This window comes from Akebia trifoliata, chromosome 7, assembly GCF_017979445.1.
Source record: "Akebia trifoliata isolate Shusen 1 chromosome 7, ASM1797944v1, whole genome shotgun sequence".
Lineage (NCBI taxonomy): Eukaryota > Viridiplantae > Streptophyta > Magnoliopsida > Ranunculales > Lardizabalaceae > Akebia > Akebia trifoliata.
The window spans coordinates 27,993,407-28,001,168 of NC_141381.1; the positions used below are offsets into that span (position 1 = coordinate 27,993,407).

Sequence of the window (7,762 nt, forward strand, 5' to 3'; positions counted from 1 at the left end):
AGTCGGACTTTGGTTCACTCGAAAGTGTAGGAGTTGTAACCGTTTTAAAAAAGAAATCATTTTAAACCCCTAAACATAATATGTTTCAAAGCAATTAATAAATGGATCCTTCTCAACCCAAGAGAATATGCTATAACCATTAGCCAACACTTTCCCAAAATTAAGTTCTTAAGGCATGATATTGATGAGGATCATCTTTATCAATGAGATGATCCTTATGATCCGAGCCAATAGCAAATCATTTACGAGAAAGGGAACAAGTCGTTGATCATTCAACGCTCTTTATTCTCATTTTATTTCGAAAATAACTAAGTCTTTTGAGATTATCATCATTTGATGGAAAGAAATGGGTGCCTAACACCTTCTCTTCTCTAATTGAATCGCTTACCTAGATCTTGGGTAGACTAACACGTCTAATTCGTATGAGAGTCACTACGATGTCAAAATGATATTTTTTCTAAAAATACTTTCCGGGTGATCGTTTACACCCTTTTACAAAAAGAAATGGTGGTAACTTTAAATCCTTATAGAGGTGATCTTCGGATTCTAAATCATGCATCTACAAACTCTACAATTAGTTTGACATGGATTCACTCTAATTTTTTTGTGGGACGAGTTGCATCAAAATCATTTAACTATGGGAATGGAATCTCTCCATATATGGACCAGAAATCAATAATTAGATTGATCATGATCAAAGTGTAAGCCACTTGACATTTTGGCACTAGGGAAGAGGACATTTTTATGAACTATTTCTTAGTTCATACACTTTCAAAGATGAGAAAAGTCCCCAATTCATTCTTGGGGAGATAATACTTGCTTAGATGGAAGGTGTGTTATATTAATTTGCAATGGAGCAATAATATCCACGATCATTATGTTGATACTTATAAGGACAATAATGTAAGTTATAATTCCTAAACCTATTATCTCAAACCCACTTCTTGTTCCCAAATAGCACTATTAATGAATTACTATTCATAATGTGAACAATTTATTGCTTAAGTTATTAAACTATAAAATTATTTATTCAAATAAAATGTTCTCAATCAACATAAATGAATTTTACATATAATGAAATATCCGGTTTAAGATATAATAGGAATCTTGTTATAGTTGTTTTTAATGTGTTTCGTCGAGATCAATAAATGTGATTATCATGCATCATGTTGGCATCACCAACTTACCTCGTACATTTGGTATGTATATTATCATGTAGCGATTTCTTGTCTATCCCTCCCATCAGCACTTAAAAAGTCCATGTTGGATGTAATCCTAGGTTGAATTTTCCAAGCATATATTTGAATACAGTGAATTGTCATATTCATGAACCTGTTTGAAACACTGACTTCTTGAAAGATTTATTTTCAAGAGTGGTGATAATATGACTCCCCAGTTGGCATACTCAAATGACTCCATGATTTGGGTCATTTTCATGATTACACTTCCCCATTATAATTATAATATAAAAAAATGTATCCCTAGGGAATCATGTATCCCAAGGTGTACAAATTTAAGATTCCTGAACTAGTCCACATCATGGAATCATTTGAGTATGTCACCTGGCCAGTCATGTTAGCACAACTCATATTTTCGAAGATAAGATTTTTTATTAAGACCATATAATTTGATATATGATTTTCTGATTCGAAAATATTCAGTTGATCTGTACTCGGTTGAGGTGGTAAGGGCACAGAATCATAGATCATTTTTTTCGAGATACACAAAGAAAAATCAATGGTTTCGTGCCCTTGCCATGTCAGCCGAATATAGAACAAGTGAAAATATTTTAGTCTAAAAATCATTAGTGATATAATTTTTATGGTTGAAAGAATCTTAAATACTCATAATTTAATTTTTAACCTCAAACAAGGATTGATGCACCAACATTAAACATGGGGCTGAGATGGTAAAAAGAAAATAGTTTGCTAGACATCAGTACAGTTTTTTTTTGGCATCCCTTTCATTCATTTTGGCATCAAAGGGAGTATCCTCCTATCTCATCCGCTGGTTTGGTGAAGAGAATTTTCTTAAATAATCAAACCTCAAAAACATAATATTTTTCTTTTATAAATATAAAACAATTAATGTATGACAAGTGGCACAAGAATTCATGAAAAACTTAGATTGCCAAAAGTCCAAAGTGGAAGGCCTAGTGAGAAACATGGGCCTATGTGGGCTCACAAACTCATAAAGTCAAAATCATGCATTCTTGATTAGAAATGTTGAGATTTTCAAGAATGATGTCTACGCCATCGACTTTCGTTTTTTTCAACTAAATTCTTTCGCTTAGAGCATCTTCAAGAAACTCTTTAGGTATTAGATTCTCTTTATAATAAAGATTTATAATAAAGAGTGAAACAAACATCCGACGGACTCACTAAATGTCAGAATTAAAGTAACGAGCTCAAAAATTGAGGAGATGACTTGTTACATGTAGAGAAGGCCTTTGGCTCGTTATAAATAAAAATAATTTCCTTACTAATTTAGTAAGATTTCAAAAATTACTAAGAGTCATCGGGCCCACATAAATTATGACGTTGACAATCGAACACAAAATCCTTCTAGATTTTATGGAAAAACTCATATTCATAAAAATAATTTTAATATATATATATATATATATATATATAATATATATATATATATATATATTTTGAGCTTGAACCAGGTTGTTAAAATGGACGGCTACCGAACTACCAAAACTTAAATTTAAAATTAAACAATGAAATATATATATATATATATATATATATATAATTCTTAGAATTTTGTTTTCAAGAAACTTGTGGCATCGGATCATGTTTTTGGATTCAAAACATGAGGTTGTGACTTTTATTAAGATTTGAGTCAATTTTCAACAAATGAAAATTTTGTTGAGTCTATTGAAGCACACAAAAAAATTTAGGGTAGTTAAAACAACATTTGTCAGATTTTGATCAAATATGTTTTTAATTTCAAAGAGCATTTTTGGAGAAGCTCTTATATCATGTTTTTTATAGCAAATTTGTTGTTTTAGGAAACTTTTCGTTTTGTTAATAACTTCAGTCATAAAAGTCAAAATCATACACCGACAATTTGCTACACGTCTAGGGTTTATTACTATTTATTTCCAAACTTAATTCATTTTTGCTATTTTTATTATTTTTTGTGTTTTAATAGGAATTGAACTTTTTCTATAAATAAGACTCTAACTGCACTCGAGATTAAATAAAATTTCTTTTTGAGATTTTTTTTCTTCATTGTTTCACACTTCATCAAGAAGGTATTTTAAGAGAAAAAAAAGCCTAAATTCTACTTATAAAAATTATTTAATTTCAGCATAAAATAGAATTACAAGTCTTGTTAGAAGCCTATATGAAAAAGAAACATGCAAATTTAAGATACAATCAAAGGGTCGATTGCTTTGCAAGTAAGCTAGTCTTACAATTTTTTAGATGTTTTTTTTATAAAATAAAAGAGTCGTGTCGGAGTGACATTAAAATTGACACCGTTTCACACATTGCTGACATGGAGGTTCATACATAATCATAGATGCTTTCACTCGTATCTCAATGAAAAGAATCTCTAATTTCGTACACATCCACGCCAACAATGTGTGAAACGACGTCAATTTAATGTCACTCTTAACATTTTCCAAAATAAAATGGTTAATTTGGCCAAATACTAGTCCCACCATGTCTGATCCGTTCTTTTAATAAAATTGATTCAGTTAATGAATCCCCTATTATTGTGAATGATATCTTTTTATGAAAAGCAATGAAAGTAATTTAAGAAAAAAAAAATGCATATTTTAAATTTAAAATAATGCTTAAGTGACCTCGAGATTTTACCTCATATCATCCATCTGGCATTAAAGTGTGTAGGAACCATAGATGCTTTTTATCAAGATTCGATAAAAAGCATCTATGGTTCCTACACACTTTAACGTCAGGATATGATGTACAATGTGAGGTACAATCTTGAGGTCACTCCAGCACAACTCTTTAATTTTTAATAAATGCAAATCGGTCCAACCAAATTGAATCAATGTCTGATAAATTTTCGATCCAATCATCCATTCAATTTTAAATTATACAAAAAAATTATTATTATTATTATATAACATATATTATAGACCAATGGCAAATACTGCATTCCAAGTCCATTTCCTTAACTGCAAGAACATTATTTAAGAAAAAAAAATTCAAAGATTAACAGCTCAAACCTTTCAGTAGGATGTTCCCTTACTGTCAACTTGTAAGTCCGTTTATTGTGTTTATATATAGGGAGAGAAATTAAAACAAAAATTCATTGTAATTGTTGTTGAATTCACAGTCTAAATCTGCTCGAAGAGATCGAAATTCACCTCAGTTATATCTTCCGATAGCATCATGGAAAGCTAATGAAATCTTCTGAACTTTGTGCTTGTTGCTGCTCTTCTTCCCATGAACTTACCTTTATTTCTTCAGATTTGATCTCATTGGGCTGAAACTGAAACATAGTAGATTCTAACTTGATCTCTGAATCCCAAGAAGAAACTGCATTTTCCATCATATTCTGCATCTGAAAATCAGAATTTTCCTTTGTTTCATTCAAGAACATAGTACTTATTCCCGAATTTGAATTATCCGAAACATCGGTATCACAAGAACTCAAATTGGGCATAGAAGTATACGTAAAATCGGAGTTTGATGCCAAATGGGTCTGTTCAAAAGGTCTGAAAGATTGGGTATATTGATGTATAATGTTCGAAGTAGTCCCAATTTGATCGAAACTCGATTGGAATTCAAAAAAGGGAAATGGATCAAAAATGGGTTTTGACGGAAGAATTTCTTTCGAAGTTTCACTTAGTCCGGTATCAAAATAGCTTGAATTATCAAACCCCATTATTTGCCGAATATCTACCGAGGTTGATGTCGTTAGAAACTTTCGTGATTGAGATGGTTGCGAGGAAGCTTCTTCTTTACCATTTTTCTTTTCTTGATCTTCGATTTCGATCAATGGTTTGTGCGTGATTGGGTCAATACCCTGCTGCCTTAGTTTCTTCTTTAAAGATGAATTCCAAAAGTTCTTAATCTCATTATCAGTCCTCCCTGGTAATTGTGCTGCAATTTGAGCCCACCTGAAATCACAAAAATGAAAAATCTTAAAAACCCATTTTATTTTATTTTTTGCATCAAAGATTAAAAATTCAAATCACATTTAATTTATTTTCAGTACCTGTTGCCAAGAACTTCATGGAGTCTAATTATCAAATTCTCTTCTTGTTGTGAGAACATTCCTCTCTTAAGATCTGGTCTTAAGTAATTAATCCATCTTAGTCTACAACTCTTTCCACATCTTTGCAAACCTGAAAGAACATAAAACATGGGATTAACAACCAAATTATAATTTATCTCGAAAAAATGAAGAGGAACAAACAACATGGTAGAGAATTATACCAGCTTGTTTAGGAACTGAGCTCCAACAACCAACACCAAATCTAGTGATGTAATTGAATAGTTTCTCATCTTCCTCAGGAGACCATAAACCTTTTCTTAACTTTTGCTCTAAAGAGCATGAAGAGCGCCCCATTTTCGATGATCGTAGATTGTTGCCTTAGTAACAAAATTCAAGGCAGGCGACAACGTCCGAAGGATTTGGACTTAATGAGGTAAGAGAGAAGGGAAGATCTGTTTGTGATATTTGAATGAAAATATTTAGAAGAGAAAATCATGCTTAGTTTTCAAGTTATGGGTTTGAAGAGAGAGAGAGTGAAGAAGAATAAGAAGAATAACATAGGAAGGTGAAGCAATCAAGTAGGTTTTACGCAAATCCGGTGCTGCTTTTGCATTCCATTGGATTGAGCTTTAAGATATCTTTAACTCTTAAAAAATTTAAAACTACCAAAAGAACTCTATAGTCAATAAAACGTGCACTTTTACTCTCTATAGAGAGTATTTTACCTGTCCGGACGACAATGAGGCATGTATCACATGCCACCCTCCATAATAGGGAGATGAATTGCTAGCCTCCTTGAAACTTTGAACTTGACCTAGGGTATGAAATAGACTAATGATTTTAGAACTCAACTGAACAGCTGGACTCACCGACGTGTCATACGCAAAGAATCATAGATTCTTTCGTTCAGGATACACAACTATAGCTTCAGGATACACAACTGCACATGTCATGTTGATCACGTCAGTTGTGTATCCCGAGGGATAGAATCTACAATTCTTTGCCCATGCCATGGCAGTGAATTTTTTAGTTTCCCTCTTAGGTTGAGTTCAAAAATCAGCACTCTATGAAATATTTGATATTCTAGGGCAGTAATAAGCACGAATGACATCGACAATGAGAGAGAAGTTCTCTCTCCTACCCATGGTAAAAAAAGAAAATTTTCTTATCTAATCACCTTATGACATTTAAAAACATGATCCGTTGCAACGGGGTTGTAGAGGACAAAATTATATGAACTTTAAAAAAGAAATTAAATAAAGAATCTTTTTTCACTGTTGAATTTTATTTTTAAATATAGGTGTTCGGTAATTGTCTATTTTCAACACCTTTGATCAAGCTTGAAAAACAAAACAAAACAAATATATACAGATGGATTAGGATCTGTGTACACACATATCTACTCATATATCTATAATGTGTTTTGTCTTATATGAGTTAAAAGTTTCGAATTGAGCTGATTTTTTGTGAGGATGACCTCTATGATGAGGAGATCATCCTCACCAAAAATCAGTTGATTCTAAAACTTTTATCCCCATATTTATGAGTTGAACAATCGTGGACCGTCCATTTTCGTAAATCAGTTTTGATGAGGTTAAAAGTTTTGGATGGAGCTGATTTTTCGTGAGGATAATCTCCTCATCATAGAGATTATCCTCACGAAAAATCAACTCAATCCAAAACTTTTAGCCACATAGGACAAAACACGTTGTAGATATATGTGTACACGGAACCCGACCCTATATTTATATAATATTTTGATGTGTTATTGGATTGTCAATGTGATAATCAATGTGAGCCCAATGACATTTTTAAAATTTTGAAATCTTAAAAAATAAATTTATGGGCAAAGGATGGGTGGGCAAGAGAGAGAAACTTTCTCTCTATTGCAAATGTCATTCGCGCTATATGTCAAACAATTGTTGAGTTGTGAGCAAAACATCACTCTTGATGAGCCTTTCGTAGGTTAAATCAAACCAAAATACCCAGCGAGCCTAAGTTGGTTGAGCGAAAGCTCGATCCTAAGAAATTTTGTTGAGCATTAGAGTAACTCCAATTGGCCGCTAAAACTCTAAATTTAGAGATAGAGATATTCAAACCTAATGCCATCTAGTCTCTATTTTAGAGAAATTCCCTCTAAATCATTGTTCACTACTTCAAATATAGAGATCTGAAAATTTTAAGAAGGCCTCTCTAAATCACTATTCATATTTTTAAATATCCATTTTATCTCTCTTTTTCTACAAAATATCATTTTTTGACATTCTCTTTTCATGGAACATGTTTTAAAATTTATTTTTATCCCTTCTCTTTTCAACTTTTTAAAGTGAATGAATAATGATTTAAGAGATGAATAGTAATTTAGAGAAAGGGTCTGTTGAAGTACCAATTGGTTTGGAGGTGAGTACTTCTCTAAATTTAGAGAAGATGTCATTTTGGAGGAAAAATTTAGAGACATGGGTTGGAGTTGCTTTGAGTTGACTTTTCAGACTTTATAAAAATATTAAATTTATTCATCTTTCGAAATTATTTGAAGTTACTACTTTTTATTAAAATATGA

The 7,762-nt window shown here is 31.9% G+C and overlaps 1 pseudogene across 1 annotated transcript; it reads right to left on the reverse strand.

Moving 5' to 3' along the window:
* Nucleotides 1-4,275: 4,275 nt before the first annotated feature.
* LOC147398753 (transcription factor MYB61-like) lies at nucleotides 4,276-5,917 on the reverse strand (annotated as a pseudogene). The gene is made up of 3 exons (XR_015180185.1): nucleotides 5,424-5,917; nucleotides 5,203-5,332; nucleotides 4,276-5,104 (listed from the first exon to the last, which is right to left on the reverse strand). The product of XR_015180185.1 is annotated as a transcription factor MYB61-like (transcript).
* Nucleotides 5,918-7,762: the final 1,845 nt, after the last annotated feature.